Source organism: Eublepharis macularius, chromosome 5 (assembly GCF_028583425.1).
Source record: "Eublepharis macularius isolate TG4126 chromosome 5, MPM_Emac_v1.0, whole genome shotgun sequence".
NCBI classification, from domain to species: domain Eukaryota; kingdom Metazoa; phylum Chordata; class Lepidosauria; order Squamata; family Eublepharidae; genus Eublepharis; species Eublepharis macularius.
Window position 1 is genome coordinate 122620195 of NC_072794.1, and position 23137 is coordinate 122643331.

Here is a 23137-nt window from a genome sequence, read left to right on the forward strand (position 1 = left end):
ACACTCAGGCGCCAGCAATCAATTCCCCTGGCAACAGAGCCGGGGGAATGCCTGAGCTCTGTCTGCACTCCTTCTGTCACCCTGTAAACCCAAATGGAAGCCCAGCTTACCTTGATTGGCAGGTCTTCCTTCCAACCATAGAGCTGCAAAGAGGTTACAAGTTGGGAGAAGACACCCAGGGGAAGGAGGGGGAAGGGGGTGTTCTGTAGCCACGGGCACTCCAATCTCATCCCTGCAAACCCTGATAGGCAGCTCTGATGGCCAAACACAGACCTCCTGCGTTGCTCAATGGGACCTGTGCTTATAAATAGCCATGGGCTCCCAGTCTGGGTTTCACTTTCAGTGAGCAGTGGAGTGGGACAGAGCTCTTGCTTGCCACTTGCTAGCCTTTGGGGAGAGAGACTGAGAGTATAATTCAGCTTGGATTTTTGTGGGAGTTTCCTGGGGTCCTTGGATTGGAGAGGGTATAACTCCAAGATCCCTTTTGTAATCTTGTCCAAACTTGGGTGATGACTGTAGGAGAGCCTGCAAAAGACTCCCCGGGAATATGGGCTCTGTAAGTACCATGGGGGCCATTCTGCGCCCAATGAACCACGAACCGGTTCAGCAACAGAAAATGTTTGTTGCAGTTCGCGATCTCGGGATCGTCATTGGCACCAAACCGCGAACCGCTGGTTCATTAAATTTTTTTGGTTCGCGCCCATGTCTAGGTACAACCTCAGGGAACTTGGGAGACTGAAAAGCCTCACAACTGAACAGGAACCCTCCTGCTGCCTAAAGGGGTCTGGTGTGGCTGTTTTCAGCTCCCAGAATAGGAGTTTGGAGGTGTCTAGTCTGTACATTTCTCATCTTGCTTCCTGAGTTCTTACCTCAAGAATGTTAGATGTTTGTGCCAAATGCATGCCACTGTTATTGGCATATGGGAGCAACCCTCCATGATCCCAAGGATCTCTTGTGCACTTAGCAGTATTGATATTGCAAAAAATTTGCATTATAAATCAAATAAGACCACTGTCACTTGAAAAGATGCCTGGTTGCCCCCACCAGCATGCTTCAGGCACACTTTGCACTGGCAGAACTTTAGAATGGAAATTGACTAGTTTGTATATCTTTCCTGCAGAAGATTCTGCTGGCATTCTCTTATTTTTGAAAAAGAATGGACTCTGCTGAGTCGTTGCCAATCATTTCTCTTCTCTTTCCTGTTTTCAGGGTGTCCCTTTGCTCTTCTATCAACATTACAAACAAAACTGGAAAGGCCAAATGAATTTTAATCAACATTCCAAGAGGCTCAGAACTGAATTTTAAAAAGGCCTATAATAATTTGCTTTGACAGTACACAGTCTGTGCTGTGTTGTAATTTGAATGCTGTGAGATTAAAGTGATTAAAGAATATGTTGTCTTCTTTTTTTCCAGCTGACCCCATATTCAGAGATATTTCAAAATGCACAGGGACTTTGCACTCAAATAATAAAGAGAGAGACTAAGGTGGGGGCGGGGGGGGGGCGTGTTGCAACCATTTATTAAGTATCTGTAAGTATAGGCTGCACTGAGCACTCATCATCACCAGTATTAGCATAGTGTACAGCAGAGGTAGGAAACCTTTTGGTCCAATTAGCCAAAATCTCTTCTACTTGTAAAGGGGCTGGAATGCCAGCAAACGAAAGGAGAAGAGGAGAGGAGGGTTGTTCTGGGCCAGACATAGTGGGAATGAACTAAGCCCCCCCGGCTGCTGCCAGCACCTGAGGGGCTCACCCTGGATCCAGTTGGCAGCTGTGCAGGTTCAAGAAGCAATGATGGGCCAAATCCAGGCCTGCCACCTTCCCCCATGCTATCAGCTCCAGTAGCACTATTTCAGGGTTTCACCTCAGCTCTTTGGGCAGACAACCTGGCCTGTAAGCTAATCAAAATGTTCTGGTGTGCTGCTGTTCAGCACATATGCAGATGGTTGCCTGCCCTTGGTATAGACTATGCCAGAGTTAAGACAGCAAAGTTTGGGATCTCGGTAAACTCATCAGGTTGCATGTCATGGCAGCCTCCTGTCCCCACTGCTCTGACCCCCACCCTCACTCAATAGAATGGCAGTAAGAAAATGAGGGTGAAATGGCACTGCATGACACTGTGGTGTCATTTTTTGGTACTAAGTGATGCCATGTCATCATGCAGCACTGTTTCTCTAGCCTCTGTTCCACCAATGGTCTCACCCCACCCTACGTTCTCCTACAAATGGACCTTGAGCTTGTTTGGAGGTTCTAGCAGGGGAGCGCAGCTATCATATACCCTTGACCGAAGAACGGTACACTCCTTCTATCTGGGATGGTTGTCCTCTTCCACCGAGTGCGCAGCTTCGGGAGGGATGCACATGGAGTGGTGAGGGAGGAAGGGGACATCCACCTAGCCAGCCAGATCAGCCAAATCAACCCTGGCGATCAATGGGGTGACAGATGTTACAGCCAGATTTCCCTCACATCTGGTCTCACCCCACCAAAACTCAAAGCTGGCAACCCTATGTCTAGAGGACACAGTCTTCAAAAGACAAAAGCCCAGGAGGTTGCGGGTTCAAAGGAAGTAGATTTAAGCAAAAGTGTGTGTGTGGGGGGGGGTACTTTTTATAATATAGATCACCTATTTTTCTGGGCTGATAGCTATAATTTTCACACTGAGAAATTAACTTTTTGGAAATGATAATATGGATGTGCAGAAAAACTAAGCTTGATCCTTTATTTACTTATTACAGTCATTATAGCCTGCTTTTCTAATAAATTACTGTAAGAGGATAGCAATTCAACCAGCTTTCATGGCTAATAGCCCACTCCTTCAGATGCAATGAATGGATCCATTCCTCACTAGCCAGTCTTGTTACGTCTTTAAGGTGCCATAAGACTCCTGTTTCTTGTTTTTCTGAGATAGAACTAACACAACTACTGCTCTGGAATTCTAAAACAGACAGGAGGCTAACAGGAGCTTTGGAATCTGAAGAGATTGCTGGGCAAAGTAATTGCATGTCAGACCTCAGGTAAGTTTGCTGTTGTTGCACATTTCAGCCGCACTGCACAAGTGGATGAGACTCATAGCTTCCATAAGAAATGGACAAAGACGTTGGCATTAAACAATTCTTAACCACTTGTTCATTTGTATAAAACGAGCTCTGTTTTTTGTGGCCTTTGTGCGGCTGTCATGGTTGAAGTATCAGCTAGACAGCAATGGACAGGCATTTCGTATCCTCGGCTCCATCTCTCTCTCCCTCTCCACCCTTTTAAAAAAAATCCTGTTATGTCTTCAGTCTTTTCTTCTGATTCTCCCAGAAAGACGGCTTGTCTGCCCCCATACTTTCTGCAGCTGCATACCACCATCTGCTGGACTCTTCACTAACACACTGCATTCCAAAGGTCTCTGCAAACACAGTCCTAATGCTAGAATATGAATCCAAGGCAGGAGCCCTGGCTGTGTTGGAACAATGCAACAAAAGAGCTCTTGGAGCATCCGAAGTCAAATATTTTAGAATCCAGCTGCAAGAGCCTGCTCAGTCTTAGGACCTGCTCTTGTCCTTCATTATATTTCTACTTGACTGCTTTTCATGTTTTACCTACGACAATTTCAGCTGGATTTATTCTATTTGGAAGGGTGTCCTGAAATAAAATATATAGCAATACAATATTGCCATTTCAATAAGGCTGAGAACAAACAGCTTTAGACAATTCTGAAGGACTATGTTAGGATTTCCAAATTGTTCCGTTCCCCAGGATTCCTCATTGATCCCTGGCTTGTGCTTTTATTACTCATAAAGTTATTCCATCTTTTCTTGAGTTCTTTCCTTTTGCAATGGACCTGCTCAACGTCCTACCGTTGTGAACTCAAGAAGTAATGTGAGAAACCCATTTCCTCTTGCATGTTACATTGTGTGAAAATTGGTAACACAGAGTCAATCTTGCAATCGATAGAGTGACTCGCCGTCTGAAGGCTGGCTTAGAGCCAGTTGTGCTGTGAAAACAGAAACACAAGAGGATATAGTTCCAATCAAGGTTCATCCATCCCCAAGATGGAAGCTTTTGACCAGTTGTCTAATCATTAATAAAAATGTTAATAAATTAGCTCCCTCTCACCTCCTCACATCTCTGCCAGGGGTGGACTGGGAGGAAAAAGTGGTCTTGAAGAGGAGCTATGCTGCCTGGGATACCCTGGCACTTCTCTCCAGCCTACTCCAGCTATGCCCCCCCTCACAGGACAGCAGCAGGGAGAAAGCCTGCCTAACCAGCCCCATGCGGTGCAGGGTTCAACCTTCCCCATACTGAGCTTGGCCAGGCACCATCTTCCCTGCCCAATGTGAGGCAATGACCACCAGCTTGCAGCTGCTTGCTCCTATCCCTTGCTAGGGGCCAGGATTACACTGGTGGGGAGAGGGGGGCTTCCCCAGGCCATTAACTCACTGGGAAAGGTCCTTAATGGCCAAGACCCCCCTGATCTCTGCAGTACGAATTTTGATAGCAAATATTCTCTAAACATTCTTTAGGTGTTCAAACATTTACAAGATGAATTATATGTGGCATCACATGTGACACCCAAAGAAAATGCAGTTGCAGTCAACATTATATGATATGTAACAATCAGAATTAAATGATATTTGATGGTGACATTCAATAGCAGTCAATATTTTATCATTTATGATCACTTGCAATAGAATTTAGTGCATTGTATAACAACACGCTTCCAATCAAATTTTGGACTACTCTGATCACAATATTCTGATGCTGAATTTCAAGTTAAAACCCCTCAAGTTTTACAACTTTGTAAAACTATCCCAGCAGGTCCCTTTTCATTCCATGGCCCTCTTTCTTCAAAAAAAGTAACACAAAGCTTTCCAACAAGGCAGAGAGAACCACTGCTGGAAACAGGCAGGGCTGGAGTCAGGCTGGCTTTGGAGGTCAGCTGCTAAGGCTCATATCCCCGCAAGGGGCACATTGCCATCTACTGGAGTACCTGGGCCCTTCCACTCATCCTCTTTCAGTTGCTACCTGCTTGCTTGCCTTCTTAAGTGAGTGAGCAGTGACAGAAACAAGAAGAAGGGGCAGCTGTCACATTTTACTTTTACTTTTCCCCTGGGTGGGCTCCAGAGGAAAGGGTAAACAAGTGGGCAGTGGCAAGGAGGAAGTGTTGCCAGCTCCAGACTGGGAAATGCCTGAAGATCTGGGGGTTGACCTTGGGGAGGGGAGGAACCTCAGTGGGACAGAATACCATTGACTCCACCCTCTAAAGCAGCCATTTTCTCCAGGAGAATGGATCTCTGTAGTCTAGAGATCAGTTGTAATTCTGGGAGAGTTCTAGGCCCCACCTGAAATCTGGCAATCCTAAATCCCACTCAGGGAGGTAGGGCTACTGAGGGCATCTTACCCAATGGCCTCCTAAACCTGGAGCTGACAGGAGAAATTGGATCCTCTATACTGAGCTGGTACTGAAAGGTTTTGGAAGTTTTTCCATTACAGGGATTAGCAAGTGGTTTTCCCTTTCAACCTCAGGAGGCAATGGCCTGCTTTACAAAATGCATTCTTTATCCCATAGTTACTTCCGGTATGTTGCTCATCTGCCCTGCTGCCAATTTATGTCACATTAGAGACTGGAAGATCACAACTGCTAATCTGAGAGGGGTGTTGGTATAGAGGAGTTCTTTCTTAATTCAAAAACATGGACTAATCTTCAGATTCAGATTTTACAGGCTTGATCTATTTCTCTGTTTCTGCATTTTGTATTCATATCTCTGAAACACACATACAGAAGTGGATTGAAAGTCAAGGGCCTATGAGTCATTGTTGTGTTGGAACAGCCAGATACAAATCTGGCAGACAGAATTTGCAGATTTTAAAAACCGGCCCACAAATTCCAAATGTGACTCCCCTTTCCTTAAGAACAAGTGGATGCAATGGAACGTTGGAACTGACCCAACCATTTGATTCAGCAGCTGTTTCTGTTCCCATTCCCTATACCTTTTTCTACTTCTATCTTTTGCTTGATAGCAAACAAGGAGTGGCGTACACAATAGTACTGATAGATTCCCTGCATCATCCCCACACATGCACTTACTTTCTATCATCTGTCTTTTCGACCCCTACCAATTTCTAAGAAGTTTTAAGTGAATCCTTACAATGACTCTCATGTACTTTTCTTGAAGTCTTATCAGTTAGCCAAGTACCCAGGAGTCAAACCATTTTTATTGTGCTTAACCACAACCTCCTCTTCCTCAAAACAAAGCCATCAAAGATCAAAAAGAGAGACCCAGTATGCTTACTAGTCCTTTTCACTGCTTTAAGATGTTGCTGGCCTCCCCTCCCTCTTCTAAAGGATGCTCTTCTAGTAGACATTTGAGCAAGGCTGAATGATGCTAATGAGGGACAAGGTCACTCTTGGAGCATTTCATTTGGTGAAACCAGGTAGAGAAAAATCCCTGGCACTCAATTTGTCAGCTGTGCTAGCATGAGCCTGAGACACATGAGCTGTTGAGCCTGTCCTGATAGCTCATCTCTCTGCTCCAACAGAGCACAGCATGTTCATTTCAGGGGAAAGTGATGGGACTTGTGGTAGCCTTTAAACTGGACCAAAGGGTCTCAGCAGTGCCTGGGGAAAATCAAATACAGAAGTAACTAAATAGGTAATGCCTCTTTGTTTGGCTTTACAAAAGCCAATCTAGGCTGAAATAGCATTCTGAACCACCAAACAAGAGAGAGTCTCTTGACATGATATAGTTTTCCACAGGTTGCCCATTCATAGTACTTGTTGCCAAGTCTATTACTTTCACTTCCAGCTCATGGAGTCGCTCAGTGAAATACCTGGTCTTTTAGAGAGTATGCAGTGGTCTAGACAGATAGCAGGATGAGGTGGCAAAATATTGATGCAGTGGAATTGCACAAACCATTTCAGAAACATGCTCTTGAATACTCCCTTATATAAGTAGAAGACTAACATTAAGGAACAGGCTGGACTAGAACTTCTCTCCCTAATATGTTTGTTGTCTGGGGTCAAGGGCCCACCACCCCTGGACTTCCCCAAGCCCCCAGGAGCAGCTGGGGCTGTAGAAGGCCCCGTCACACTGGCCCGGCCCTCCATGGAAGTGGAGCCCACAGGAGCAGTGGCTGGAGATAGGAAGGCCCCTGACACACCAGCCTGGCCCAGGGCTGCAATAGGGGCCTCCCAAAAGGCCCCCAACATTCCCATCACCCCATGGCAGCCTGGCAGGTGGCAGGGGACGCCTCCAAGGAACACCTATAGCCAGGGGGTTCCTTTTGTTGGTTTGCTGCCCAGGAGGTGGGCAGGCAGTGCTGGGGCTCTCAGGAGCCACTGGCCCCTGGGAACCTACTTGGACCCAGTTGAGCAGAGGCAGATGACCCAGGGCCAAGCCCAGCGAGGCCCAGGCAGCCACACATGGCCAGAGGAGAGGGAAGGCAGGGGACGGAGCCAATATTTAGAAGGGAATAGGAGCAGCATGGTGATAGGCCAGTACCCCTGACCATGCCCCTGGGAGGGGGAAGGGAACGGTAGGGGCAGGTCAGCACTGGGAGGGGGTGGGAACTAGTACAGGGGAAGGGCCCCATAAAAGTGGGCAGGAAGGGGAGGCCAGTGAGGAGTGTTGGGAGACAGAGTGGATCAGAGAGAGAGAGAGAGAGAAGTGAGGCAAGCCAGAAAGAGAGCAGGGAGAGTGCTGTCTACCTGATGGAGAAAGAGAGGGAAGAGCGCGATGTAAACCCCCCTCCTCCCTCCATTCTGAGGCACACTCCTTTGTCCTGAATGAGGGAAGGGGCCAACCTGGAAGGTCCACCACCCCCAGGCACCGACGCCCCAGAGCCAGAGTCTGACATTTTTCTTCTGTTGTATGGGGTTGTTTACATGGGGGAACACTCAAAAGTAGCATCCTCTGACTTCAGTGATACAGTCCATTTTACCACCTCAGCATTTTATCACTTTCCACCTGTAGACCAGTTTGCTGCCATGATAAAGATACCATATAGGAGGGCGAATTGGACTGAGCCTGCTTTGGGTCAGTGAAATGGCAATGCACATCAGACTCTATATCCCACCTTAGTTACCATGCAGTTTCAGCGAGACAGGCAGGGACTGGTCCCAGAATCAGCAAGAGTTCTAACAATCCCATGCTAGACCTTAAACGATTAGGCCAGATCTACTGTGGCAGGGAAGGCTGCCCTGCCAGTGTGAGTTCTTCCTGCTGTGGCCTCTGCTTAGAAAGAACAGGGGGTTATGGCACCCACAACTTCTCTTCCCTCCAGCCTGCTTCTCTACTCTCTCAGCATTGGTCAGGAGTGAAGGGAGTCCTTATCAGCCTGGAGCTGCTGGGGCTTATAAACCTCTGGAAGTTCCACGTGGCTATGTCTCCTTTCCTTTCCCACAAAGCTCCCCGACCCCACAGGATTTCAGTAGTATTAGTGCTGGTCCTCCTCACTACTGACCTCAGGTTGTTAACTGTTTCTGGGGCATGGCCACTGTCTAAACAATTTTCTCCAGGCTCCTCCTCAACTCTTGCCCAAGGCTTCATCTCTCTTGAATAGGGATGGCCTCTCTTGCTTGTGAAATTCCTGGAGATTTGGGATGGGTGTGGAAACTGAAGAGGAAGAGGTTTGGGAAGGGACTTCAGTGGAGTATAATGCCATGGAGTCCACCCTCCAAAGCAGCCATTTTCTCCCGGGGAACTGGTCTCTGTGGTCTGGAGATCAGTTGTAATTGTGGGAGATCTCCAGGCCCTGACAGGAGGTTTTCAAAACTACCTGACAAACTGCTAACCCACTCTGCAGGCCTCTGAGCTGCACCTCACTGTTTGCCATCTTGCCCCTTCAAAGATCAACACTAGTGCTGCCCTGCCCCCGCATCTGGGAGCCTTGCTTCCCCAGCCCTGACTCCTCTGAAGGGTCATCATTAACAGCATCTCCAAGAAGGTCATTCTACTGCTGGTTTCTTGGTTCCTTCCCTCATTAAGGCTGAAGACCCTCAGATACATGGGCTCTGGACAGTGAGGAAAGAGTCACCACCACCGGTTGAGTGACTGTACTGCTCTTATTTCAATGGTGCTTGTACAGAAGATTTCAGGTGGATGGGCTCTAGGATACTTCTAGGCTGAGAAGCATATGAAGAGAATACAGACTGAATAATTTTTGGATTTATGTTTGTTTTCAAATTTCTGCAACACATACCCTATTGTATTTGTTCATTGAATGTCCTACCTGTTGGTCATATTGATTTGCATTGTATGATCCACCTTGTGTCTTATTGAGAAAGGCAGACTATAAACAAACAAACGAATAAATAAATAAATAAATAAAAGACACGTCCCAGCAGTGCTGCCAGCACCTCAATGCTTGCCTTGGGCCCAGCCAGCAGAAGCAGGGGTCTGAGGAAGTGACAATGACCATAAGCCATCCCTATTTCCTCCTCCCAGCTGCCAGCATCTGAACATCAGTGACACATTGGCTATGTGCCCACAGTTGCGCTGCCCTAATGGGTCACTTGTATCACTTGTGCAGACGTCCCTGTGCATTTATATAAAGATGTGTATATAGCTTTGCATGTCATTCACATCAATGTATACAGATTGCAAACACTCTTGCTACTTAAAGTGAAAAGCTACCTTCACACAATGAGGATTTTCAGTTTGTCAGGAGGGAAAGAACTAGTAGCTCCTTCATGCCACAGGAGACACAGAACACAGTTCTAGCTTTTGTTACAGATGCTGGAATAACATGTTTTGATTACACCAATATTTTAAAAGTCCAGAAGGATTGATAAATGTTTCATCAATAAATGCAAAAAATGGAAAATGTTTTCCTGATGTCTAGAAATGTCAGTCAAGCTTTTGGAAAGTAATATCCATAAGAATTTGAGGAGGGAACAGAGAAACAATTCGGAGTCCATTTGTTCCTTGAATTCAAAGATTTTCAGACATAGAGGGAAAGAAAGCTGTGTGCTGGCAGAAGATAAAGAATCTTGCAATTCTCCCTCTAGAAATCTGATTCATGATTGATGGGCATGCTACCTCCTATAAAATGCCTTTTTGCTTCCAGTATGCTCTGCCTTTTTTATTTACAAAAATACCAGTATTACTGAGATACCATGTGTCTCCTTCACTCTCACTCATCCAAAGAAAACCACACCCTGAAGTATTGCCCCTGAAATTTCTCATTTGGGGGGACATGGGAAGTCTGTAACACTGCATTTTTAGCAGCCTGCCAATTTTCCTATGAGATCAGAAAAATACTAACAGCAATGAAGCTGGTGGACTGTACATTCATGATGGACAAAAGGAGATACTTCTTTACTGAACAAGTAATTAAATGTGGAATTCACTGCCAGAGGACATAGGGATGGCCTTTGGCATAAATGGCTTTAAAAGCCATTTTCAAGACAGCTTCATAGAAGATGATTAAACAGATGATTAAAGGGAACCTCCACAGGCAGCACTAGGAAGTAACATCAGGGAAGGGACTTGTCATTTTTATACTTTGTTTGTTGGCCCTTCAGGCAAGTGATGGGCTACTATGTTTGATAAAAACACAGATGGACCACAGATGGGGGTAACCATGTTGGTCTGTAGTAGAAGAGCAAGATTCAGATCCAGTAGCACCTTAGAGACCAACTAAATATCCCAGGTATGAGCTTTCGAAAACATGTTGCTGGACTAGATGGACCCCTGGTTTGATCCAACAAAGATTTTCTTATGTTAAGTCCAATGAAGCTTGGTAAAAACAAAATGTATACATTCCAGCTGTAGTTTGTTTAGCTGGCAGAAGCACGTGAAGGAATCAATGATGTTCATTATGATAAGATATCTCACTTTAACCCCATTGTACTTGGAATCACCACAGTGCAAATAACAATATTTGAAAACTGCTTCAGTGATAATTTCCAGATTTGTAAATTAGCATGAATTCCTGAAAGTAAACCTAAACTGGATAGCAGTTCCATAGGTTATGTTGCCCAGATGCACTGCCACTAAGTGTCATGTCATGTCATGGCTCTGATCAAGATGGCAACAGCAATGTCACAGTATACTACAAGTTTTGTAATCATCTGATGGAATGAAACAAGAATTCATCCAGAATAGAGTCACGATGGTACCTAGAAACGTTAATATCATTGTCTTGTGACATTAAGGTTGACTGTAACAGCATATCTCTGTTTTCTTGTGAAGGAGACCATTTCAATATATTCCTCCTGACTGCTGCTCTTTGGCAGGATGAAATCAAGCATAAACTGTATATATTGCAGCTAACTCTTAGAACATTTTTAACCTATAAGTATTTTGCTTTGGAATAAATCTGTATGAGTATGAAGCAAAGTTCATACACATGGCACACATGAATAATTAGCACTCATGTTTCTAATATCAGATCTCAAATGGGCGGGGGGGGGGGCAGCTGTGGAAATCTATCTACCTAGTTTTTTATCGAACCCATCCAAGGAATTCAGAGTGATATTTCTGGTTCTTGCCTCACCATTTTATCATAACAATCCTCTGAGGTAGGTTAGGTTGAGGCAGGGTCACTGGGCCATGGCCACCCAGTGAACTTCATTGCAAGACCAAGATTTGAACTCAGGTTTCCCAGTCCAATACACCCACCACACTACAAGTTGTTCTCTGAAATTAACCAGGTGTATTTTCATCTAACAGTGCAATCCTAAGAAGAGTTACTCCAGTCTAAGCTCATTGCTGTTTCCTACTCTGTTCTTACCTCTGAGCGCTGATCTTTTTTTTTTCTCCACCATATCCTTATTTTTGTGTCCTTTATTTTCTCCCTTATTCTCTTTCTCTCTTTAGATCACAATCCTACAGTTTGGGCCTGTTCTTTTTTTTTTTTTAAGCTGAAAAATTTAGGGATCAGAAGGTGCTCTAATCAAACATCATGCAAATACTATATAATTGTCAGGATCAAACTTCTATCTAGTGGTAACCTATTCATTTACCATCGGGGAGGGGGGCGTTCTTCTGCAAGCTAGTTGGAGGTTTAAGAATAGGGATGCAGAGCTGAATGTATTCCATTGAAACTAATCAACAGCATCCTCTTTAGACTTAGGCTGAATGTTAACAGTTCCTAAAAGCAAGGATATCTAAGACATTTTGCAGAGTTTCTGGGGTAGACAAGTCCAGGAGCAACATAGGGACAGGTTTCCAACTTTGCTGCCCTTGTAAATAAGGAGCACAGTGGCAATGTGACCCTAAATACAGGTTGTAACTGGGTGAGCAAATGAGTGCTGTCCAATTTTCCCAGTTGTGTCCCCAGTAGGATTTGGACTTAATTGGTCAACTACAGTTCCCAGCACAAACATCCAACTTCTGACAAAGAATCTACAATTGTGTTACATGATCACATACATGCCAGGCTTTATCATCCTCCTTCTAGAGTGAGGTGATGTGATGCAGGGATACTAGAGTGTTAGACTTTAACTGGAACTTCCCTGCGCATTTTAAAATTCTCTTTGCATCAACAGAGGGAGCCAGAATGTTGCATGCAGTAGGGAGTTCCCATTGTGCAGCCAGAGAAAACATGGGCTTTGAATCTTGCCTCTAGTTCCTGATATAGAAATCACGGATGTCTGTAAATATGGAAAGATTAGATAATCATCCTAGGCAACTATTTCAGTAATAGAAAATACATGTTAATATGACAATTCATAAATCCTAGACGTGTTGCAAAATAAAAGTTTTTTACCACTCTCCATCTGTTATAATTTCTTTAACCGCACTGTTGTTACTTTAACTCCAAACAAGTTAACAAGTTTTAAAGCTAAGTACAATATAACTAATTCATAGCATTATCCCAGAATTCATTATAAGAACTTATTTGCACCATATAATAATGACAATATGATTAATGAGTATCAAAGCTCAACAATCCAATGTTCCAGCAGAGTGGATTCTCATCTCTCTGAAATCCCAGCTGAATTAGGATGGACCAAAGGTTCATTTGTTCCAGGCCGTTAAGTAAAAGGTTTTCTGTAAATATTAACCTTGAACTTGACCATATATTAATTCTATTTGATTGTTTCAAAGGAAACATTGTGAAATTTCAAAGAAAACATGGTTATGGTCAAAAATAAAACAAAAAATTAAGAAATGATCCTAAGCATCTCTTTTTTGTAGAATGCACATTCTTTAAAAATGTTATGTCCAAACGTAAATTTCATATTTGTTTCCAGAATATATTCATGAGTAGACACTAGAAGGTACCACATAGTCAAGCACAGTCAGCTGAAGGGATGGCCTTAACCAATGGGGTCCTCTAGGTACTGCTCTGAGCCTATCCAAAGGCTGTCAGATATAATTAGCTTAAGTCTAAGGTTAGTCGCTGCGGTCAGGGTGGTAAAAAATTAAGAGTAGTCAGAGAAAGGCTCCTTGGAACAGTTCCACTTCATAATTTTCTTGTGTATCAACAATAAAGACACAAAGCCATGGCTTATTCAGTTTCAGAAATCATATGAAAACTAAGATTTCCAGTACTGAGCCCTCTGCTTTTGACTGGGGAGTGGATAGTAAACCAAACAATGGCAACTGAAGCTTGCTTTCCTGTTCCTCAACATCTCCATATACCTGAAGTCATTTTCAATCTCCTAGGTAAAAGTGGCCTCCACAGAGTTGAAGAACCTTTCAGATTTATTGCATACAGTTTCTGCATATAGTATTTGCATGCAGTTTCTGAAGTGGTTGCTTGTTGGTATGTTTCTGCTACAATTTTCCTTTCCAATAGCTTTTATTCTTTTCTTCCTTATCTACGGTCAGTTATAGTGTACAGGGCTATCCTGGGCTCTTGGTGTCCTAGGTGGCCCATAACTTTGCCCCCCCCCGAACCCAGACACCCCTCTTCCTCCACCCAAGCACACATCGTGACCCAGGCATCTACCTCCTGCTGATACCCAGGCAGAAGGGACCTGGACAGTCAAGGAGCCACCACCAACACCACTAGCCAGGCAGCATGACGCTGGCAACTGCCTGCTCTTCCTTCCTTCCTGCCTCCTTCTGTTGGATGGATGGGGAGGGGCAGAGAAAGGCAGGCGGGGCAAACACACCGTGTCCTCCTGTGCCATCGCTAATCATGAGGTGTGCAAGGGTGACAGCACTGGAGCTGGTGGCACCATCCAGGGCTGCTTCTAGCTGCAGCTGATCCAGCCCTGTCCAGGACTTGCCCTTAGCCTCTTTTGGCACACACACACACACATACCCCTGCCCTGGGCAAGGTCAGCCTAATGGACAGGACAGCTCCAGTAGTGTTTTCCCATTTCCTCTTCAATACCCCAGTGCCTCTACAAGCCTTTTTCCTTCTATAAGCTTCTGCTGAGGCTTTGCCAGTTGAAGGCTGAAAACATCCATGATTGCCCAATCAAATGGCTTCTACTTTCACGACAACTCGTAATTGGCAACAGGAGAAAGTAATAGGAAGACTCTTATCCTTCGAACATTTTCCCGAGGGACCAAAAGCCCATAATGCAACAGAAACTATTGGTTGGGTCCTACCCATCCATCCTGCTGATACCAATATGTTCCTCGTTGCCAGAAGTGTTCTGCTATAAAAAGCCTCTTCCACTATTGGAAATGCTGTTTGCATTGATGGGAGATTACTTGTGCTGGAGAAATGAGCAGGCACTAGTGAAATGGACTGCTAGTTTATCCATTGATAAGAAAAGTGAATTTACCATGTTGAGCCAATGCCTCCCAAGATCCCATCCTAGGAAGGGTATCCTGGAGGACAGGCAGAGATCCATGCATATTTCAATTTTGTTAACAAAAATCACACATGGGAAAACATTTACATGAACAGCCTTACCACAACAAAACAAGCCAAAATTTACTTGTTTATTTATAGCCCTACACAAAGTAGAGTTAACATGGAAAGTTAGATATCCAATCATTGTAGTTTTTGCTGGCTTTTAAAAGTGATTTTATGCTGCTTAGTGTATCTCTCTATAACAGTTTTTAAATTACTGTCACTCAGCCTGAAATCTTCTAGATGGGGTGAATGACACATTCAAATCAATACAAAAATAAATGCATAAATTCCTTTTTGGCTAATCCAGTTAGGGCTCCCTATGGCTTTTGCTCTGCAGAAGAGACTTTTGTTTCTAACTGAAGAGAATGGAAGAAATAAATCACTAATCACAGTGCCCAACTGTCAAATACAGCCTTTTCAGTAATCAATCCAATAAAAATGGAGATCCGTAGAGAAAGAAAGGAAAGGTTGATTTTAATTAAAATGCCAAACATTTGCAGCAGCAGCAACAGAATTCTATGGACTTTGGCAAAGAGATAAAATAACCCCAGTAAACACAAACACATTCTGAAAACCACTTCAGATCCTCCACCTGAGTGGGAAATGTTACCCAAATCAGTTCCTGTGTGAAGCCTATCACACAAGAGTGTCCCCTACGTATAAGGCAAGAAAACATATCCAAGGGCAAAAAGGAATTGTAGTCTGTTGCATACAGCTCTCAGTTTGACATCATACCTCTCCAATAAATTAAAGATTGAAAGGAGACAAGCACTCAATCAGCAAATAATGTTATTACCTATACCAAGGTACAGACTAGAAAATGAGGAATCTGTATGAAAAAAGAAATGAAAGGGCAAGCAATTGTATCATGAAAACTAGGGGTGTGCAAAATGAAACAAACAAGCTGGAAATATACCTGAAAGTTTATAGTTCAGTTTGTTAAAGCGGCTTCCAGAATGGTGAAACAAAATTGGGAGATGAAGTTGTAATCATTCCCCTACAGGAAAAGGTTGTGTGTTTCATTTTGGTGCTTACCGTGCAGTGGCAGCGCAGGCAGGCAGGCACTAAGTCAGCAGCGGCTGGTGGCAGAAAGGGGAATGTGCATGTTGTGCATGAGTGCATGCACTGCTGGCGCCAGGGTTTCTGGTGCCTGTGGCAACCCCCTACACGCATGCGCCACAGACTGCGTGATGACATCATCATGCAATAACGTCATCACACAGCGCAAGCCGGCGGCATTCGCAGGCGGATGGCTGGGGTGACGGGCGGAGGCTGCTCCACGCTCTGCACGCTGCCCCGGCAGCAGCTCGTGGCTGCTGCGCATGGCTGAGGGCGTGCGGCGGCAGCAGCGGCAGCAGCACAGGGCTGGCTGGCTGCAGCAGCTGCGGGCCAGCCACACCAGCTCCGTGGCGCATACCTCCGCCCCCAACACCCCCTCCGGCACCTCTCCGGTGCCCTCGCGCCCTGAGGCCACCGCCTACCTGGCCTCAATGGGCACGCTGGCCCTGAGTGCATGTTGTCTTTGGCACCTCCTAGGCAATAGCATTGGGACTGAGTGGCTCCAATTCATGAAAGGCTTGTTTTGCTTCAGGGAGGAGAACAGCAGATGGCATGGCACCATCTGCATTGCCTTGCCAATACTTTTTTTTTTTTTGCACCTTTATGTCACAATGCAAGCAAAAGCCAGCAAGCAACCAATGTAAGCATGCACATGCAGTTTTGAGGAGGGAGGGGTCTCCTGTAGTCTCCAAGTCCCTGGCTGCCACAGAGGCCCACGTTATGTAGATTAGGCTGCAAACTGGTAATAATAAAAAATTATTAAAGGCCAGCTGCACCAAGGAAGACCCAGACATGTATGAAACAGGTTGTCTAATAGTGGCCTTCTGCTGATGCTGTCCTTTGCTTAGGTGCCACAACTGTGACTAAAGAAATCCTCAATGGGTCAAGGAGCACCAGGAGGAACTTTACCCTGCCTAGAAAGACTTCTGTCTTTTCCGGACTCTTCTGATTAAAACTGTTAACCCCGGGTTAAAGAAGGGCCTTAGCAGGCCTGTGTGTGGTCTCGACAATCTTTCCAGATCACCATTGCATGTGAAAAGACCAATCTGATTAAGATTTTTTTTTGTCATACTCCACTTTGCCTTTAATTCAACTCCTCCTTCATTCAGTTCTGGGTTAACAGTTTCAATTGGAAAGGGAAACTGAATAACATGTCCAGTCTCCCCTCCTTTACTAGTAAAAGATAGGGAAAAGAGAGGATCAACTTCCCTCTACTTCTCTTTCTGTGAAGGAAACCAAAGATCCATCCCTCTCTTCCTGTGCTCTTTTATGCACAATGCAAGGAAACACTGGCAAGCTACCAACATCCATAAGGGCGCGCACGCACACACATGCCATTGAGGAAGGAGGGGTCTCCTCTCACTTCCAAGTCCCCGGCTGCCACAAAGGCACACGATATGCAGATGAGGGTAAAAATTGAAACAAATAAAGAATTAGTAAAGGAGAGCCACACAGAGGAGGAATCAGGCATGTATGGGGTTTGCTCATTTAGTGCCTTCTGCTACTGTCTTTCACTTAGGTGCCACCATAGCTAACCGTGACTGCAAAAATCAATCTAAGATAATGGATCAAGAAGCACCAGGAGGCACTTCATCTTGCCCAGGAAAGACTTCTTCATCTTTTCTGGGCCATGATTAAAACTGTTAACCCAGTGTTAAATGAGCAGAGATAGCAGGACCTTGAACTGTGCACACTTCCATGCAGACACCCAAATCTTTCCAGATCCATATTCCATGTGGACTCCCTTCATTTTCTTTATTGAGGCTGTGGCTTTGGCTTCATTTAAATTATTCTCCTTCATCATTCAACTCTGGCTTAATGGTTTTAGACAGAAAATGGAGACTGACCTGTCATTGTATGTACCCACCAACACTCACCTTCTTCAAAGTCTATTGTGTGTGGGTTTTGTGCTTGAGGTGCAACTTGTTGGATTGATGATTTTTTGGACTTGGAGGGGGGACTAATGGTTGGTAACAATGCATTTTTTGTTAAGCACAAATACTGCCTCGTTTCCTCAACCCCCCTTGAAAAGAACAACATGTTTGTGCACATGTACAACACCACCTGCCTTGTACGCATGCATGCACACAAGAGGATGAAATCAGATAATGAAAAAAAAAGAGATTAGATCAGAATCAGCACTGGCCCAACTAGAACTAACCAAAACTGAAACAAATTTCCTTAGTGCATAAAAAAATCTGTTACTTTGTCCAAACCTGATGTGTAATGGTTGTTGGGGGTTTTCCGGGCTGTATTGCCGTGGTCTTGGCATTGTAGTTCCTGACGTTTCGCCAGCAGCTGTGGCTGGCATCTTCAGAGGTGTAGCACCAAAAGACAGAGATCTCTCAGTGTCACAGTGTGGAAAAGATGTAGGTCATTTGTATCTACTCAGGAGGGGTGGGGTTGAGCTGAGTCATTCTGTAAGAGTTTCCCAGGGTGTGGAATGCTAATGGCGGGAGGCTTCACTGTAACCTGAGGAGGTTCTTTTGCATATGGATTGGTGCTTGATGTGCTAATCTTCTCTGCAGGGCTATTGTCGGGTGTGGAGTGTTTTGTTGGCCTGGTGTTTTTCAGAACTGGAGCCCATGCTCTGTTCATTCTTAAGGTTTCTTCTTTCCTGTTGAAGTTTTGCTTATGCTTGTGAAGCAAAACTTCAACAGGAAAGAAGAAACCTTAAGAATGAACAGAGCATGGGCTCCAGTTCTGAAAAACACCAGGCCAACAAAACACTCCACACCCGACAATAGCCCTGCAGAGAAGATTAGCACATCAAGCACCAATCCATATGCAAAAGAACCTCCTCAGGTTACAGTGAAGCCTCCCGCCATTAGCATTCCACACCCTGGGAAACTCTTACAGAATGACTCAGCTCAACCCCACCCCTCCTGAGTAGATACAAATGACCTACATCTTTTCCACACTGTGACACTGAGAGATCTCTGTCTTTTGGTGCTACACCTCTGAAGATGCCAGCCACAGCTGCTGGCAAAACGTCAGGAACTACAATGCCAAGACCACGGCAATACAGCCCGGAAAACCCCCAACAACCATCGTTCTCCGGCCGTGAAAGCCTTCGACAATACACTGATGTGTAATTGTGTTACTTTATTCCAAATTGTGTTCTTCCTACTTGGCCAGTTCAGAGCAAATGAACCTAAAGAAAGCTGATAGATGATGGGTTGCCCAAGTTGGGACCAAAACACGTGGCAAGATAAACAGGAACACAACTTAGGGCAAAAGAAAAGGAACCCCTAAGCAAGATGCAACGGGAAAGGGCTGGCAGACAGTACAACAAGCCAGTCCTAGATGGAGAATGGAGAAGCTAAGATAAACAGGTAAATAGGACAGACAGAAATGATTAATCATGGGAAGGGAGGCAGAATAAGAGAGAATAAGTTATATTCTAAAGAAATTCCATATTCTGGTCCAGTGATTTCATGGTCATGATGATGGAAAATGGTCCTGGAGGGAACCAGCTACAAAGATTGAGGGCTGGTGATGCTCTTCTTATCCACCTGAATTTACCTGAGTGCCAATGGGGAGCGGTGTGCTATTGATTCGTTTTGATGCAGAAGTAGGATTTGCGCTGGCATTGTACTAAAACTTCAGAACCTAGCTGCCCAGTGAGGAATTTGGGGTTGTGCTCTGATTGGTCCACCTTTGGATATGGGATCCTGTTGATACAAATTTATGATCTGGGCTGTGATAGGATACTGTAACTAACCTAGACTATAAGAAACACTCGTATATGCATAGGAAATGTACCTAAGATTAAGTGAGGATATGGACCCAGATCTGCTGGCAGCAGTCAGGGGGTGGGCAAATGGCCGTTCCTGGGTTTAAAGTTGTATCGTCTGGGAACTGCCTTTGCAACGGAAGTTTTTTCAATAGCTATGCTTATTAGACATAATAGCCATGATCAGAATCTCGTGTATTGGTTGTTTTGGAGTTTTTCTTTCTCTTTTTGTTCAAATAAGTCATCCTTTCACCCTCTGCTGTTTGCCTCATTTAAGTTCCCTTTGATAAACTGCCATTTGTTCCAAGTTATGGCCGCTGTATGTTTTCTCCCATGGGGCAAACTGCAGCCCACAAGGCAGCTCCAATAGTCAAGTATTAACAGTTCCTCCACTCTGGTTAGTGGCAACTGTTTCGGCTTGAGGTTTCCTGATATGGGCTATGGGCGTCCTGAGGATGTGAGGAAGGTCCCAATCTTGCAGTGATTTCAAAGGTTTTCCAATGAGCTTTTGATGAGTAGGGGGTGATGGTCTAAATGTTTTGTTACCTTCTTGTTATTTGCATTGTATTTTTAGACAATGAGATTTTTTAGTTGGTGTTGATGTAAACCACTTTGAGTCCAACTCACTGGGAGAAAAGCAGGATATCAATATTTTAAATAAACTTGAGAGGCCCAACAGCTGCTTTGAACTTCTTAAAAACGCACACAGGCACGTACACACACACACAAACACACACACACACACACACACAGTGGATTCCGATCACAGATCTCCTGCAGCACATCTTAATAAATCCTAAATTATATGCTTTAAATAAGAAAAGTTACCAGCGATGGAGTAGTGAAAGAAACCACAACAGCCCTGCTAAAGAAACTAATATTAGTATTCTGAGACTGTAACCAGCTATGCAAACATTATTTGATGACACTTAGAAATAAAGAGAGAGAGCAGCACTTTTTTCCAGGTTACTAGACAAAATAATGAAAACCAGATTTGAATAACCTTCAAATGCAGAGTCTGCCCTCCAGGTATTTGCTGTAGCTAATAAAATCCCCTATTTTAGATAATGAGACAGCAACTTCAGCTGTGTAAGCAGAGCAGGGGACATGGATTTTAATAATTCAGACAAACAGCAAAAGAAGTGCAGAAATCAAGTACATTCCATGCAGGAAAAGGGAGGGGAATCAAAATCTGTGTGTGTGTGTGTGCGCGCACACACGCATGCACACGCACACTCACATGTGTAACAATATATGTGATATATGAAGAGAAATTGAACCACCTACTTGAATGCCTACAAATTTCACACTGCCTGTGAAATCACTGCACAAGACACAAATAGCACTTTGACTGCTCACTATGATTACTTTTGACTCATTCATGCATAAATTCTTCCTCACACCACTGCTTTTTAATAAGCTCCTTTCTAGTTCCAAGAAGCTTGGGCTATATTCTTGCTTATACATATAAGGGTTTGACCAGAAACCTGATTCCTTCTCCTGAATTAAGGAGACAGCCTCTTCTTAATAGCCCTGTCATCTGTTCTCTTTGGGGGAAACTGAACACATGTTTGAATTCCAATCATTTCAACCACCCAACCTATTTTCAACATGCTAGTTGATATATTTTCATCTAGGGAAGCTCTCTCTCTCTCTTCAGCAATCACACAGAGTTTAAGCTATAATAACACATCTAGTAAAAGCCTACACTTTGCTTTCATTGCCTGAAAAAATTTAGGGCAATCTGAAAGCAATGAATAACTTTTCAGATCTCAGCAAACATGGACTGAAAGAGGTAGTCATTTTCTCATAACTGCCATGCTACAAAAATAGGTTAGAATCATTTAAGGAACGTGGTATTGTCACTTGTTTGAATGCTCATAGGAAAATGGATGCCAGAACAGCTGCATACACCATGTGAGAAAAAAATCCAACCAACTCCCAATACAGGGGATAATACTAATAATAATAACTTGTAAGTTAATAATAATAATATCTTGCAGAGTATTCAAAGTATTTTGAATACATTCTCTCTCTGCCTCTCACCTTTACAATAATTCTGTCATGTAGGTCAGTATGGTTGCACATTAGGGTGAGGGGGACTGAGGCTAAGAGCTAGTAAGGGCACCTTGTGAGGCAGGATTTCAACTGGGGACTGTTTGTGATGGGACTCAGACCAGTGAGACCCATATTCAAACCCATAGTCAGCCAGTTAGTTTCTAGGGAGAATTCAGGCTTGATTTGATCTAGAACCCACTCATTTGTCATTCTGCCCACCCATGTTATCTGCAAAGCTCTCTACCAGCACATTTCAAGTGAATCCATTTTCTTCACTGTCCAATATTTACATACATACATAGTAATGGAGAGTACTATAGTGTGGAATATTCTTGATCTTTGTCCCCAGAAAGACATCCTTATCTTTATGGATCTTTTTCAGTTCCCTCATGGCTGCTCTTCCAAGTCTCAGTCTGCTTCTAATTTCTTAGTTGCGCGTTGTTTCTTAGTTTGGTTAATGATTGAGCCACAGAATAGAAAATCTTTAACGATTTTAATTTCTTCATTGTCAACTTTAAAATTGTGTAATTTCTCAATAGTCATTACTTATGTCTTCTTAATATTTAGCACTTTTTATTTGGCACTTTCTTCTTTAACCTTCATCAGTAGTCATTTCAAGTCTTCGCTGTTTTCTGCCAGTAACATGGAATCGCCTGCATATCTCCAATTGTTCCTTCCACCAATTTTCACTCCACTTTCTTCTAAATCGAATCCACCTTTACTTATGATATGTTCTGCATATAGGTTGTACAGACAGGGAGATAATATATGTCCTTGTCTGATCTTTACCATTGGAAACCATCCTATTTCCCCATATTCTTTCCTAACAGTAGCCTCTTGTCCAGAATACAGGCTGAGCATCAAAACAATCAGATGTTGTGGCACACTCATTTCTTTTAACACCATCCACAGCTTTTCATGATCCACACAGTTAAAAACTTTGCTGTAATCTATAAAACACAGGCTGATTTTCTTTTGAAATTCCCTGGATTGTATGAGAAACAGAAACTGCACAACCCAGAAAGTTCCTAAAGGCATGATGTACCTACCAGGCCTAGCAACTTTCTTTTACATACCGAATATAGTATAAAGCAGGGCTCTGATATGATCGGATTTTATACCATGGAAATCATCTAGTCAAGTTTCAAAGTGTTTTCATGGTAAATTTGGGAGAAAATGTTTCTAAAAGACTTCTACAACATGATAGTTCTCAAACCAATTTCCTTTTTTAAAAGGGTTTTTTAAATTATTAGTCATTTAAAAATTGTCATGATTGTCTCAAGGTTTTATTTAAAATGACCAGACTTGTTGCTTGGGAGGAACAAAATATCTATAAAGTTTATAAAAGTTCAGATGTGTCCCTGAGACTCACCGAAATTATCAGTATCAGTCTAGCTGCAAACACAGAGGAAGCTATTGTTCCTGCCAACATTTTATTCAAGCAAATCCTGAGATAAGCAGACTTTGTTTTTCATGACCCGTTACTTGGCTCTGCATCTCAAAGAACTGCATGTTTGATGGTTACATTGCTATT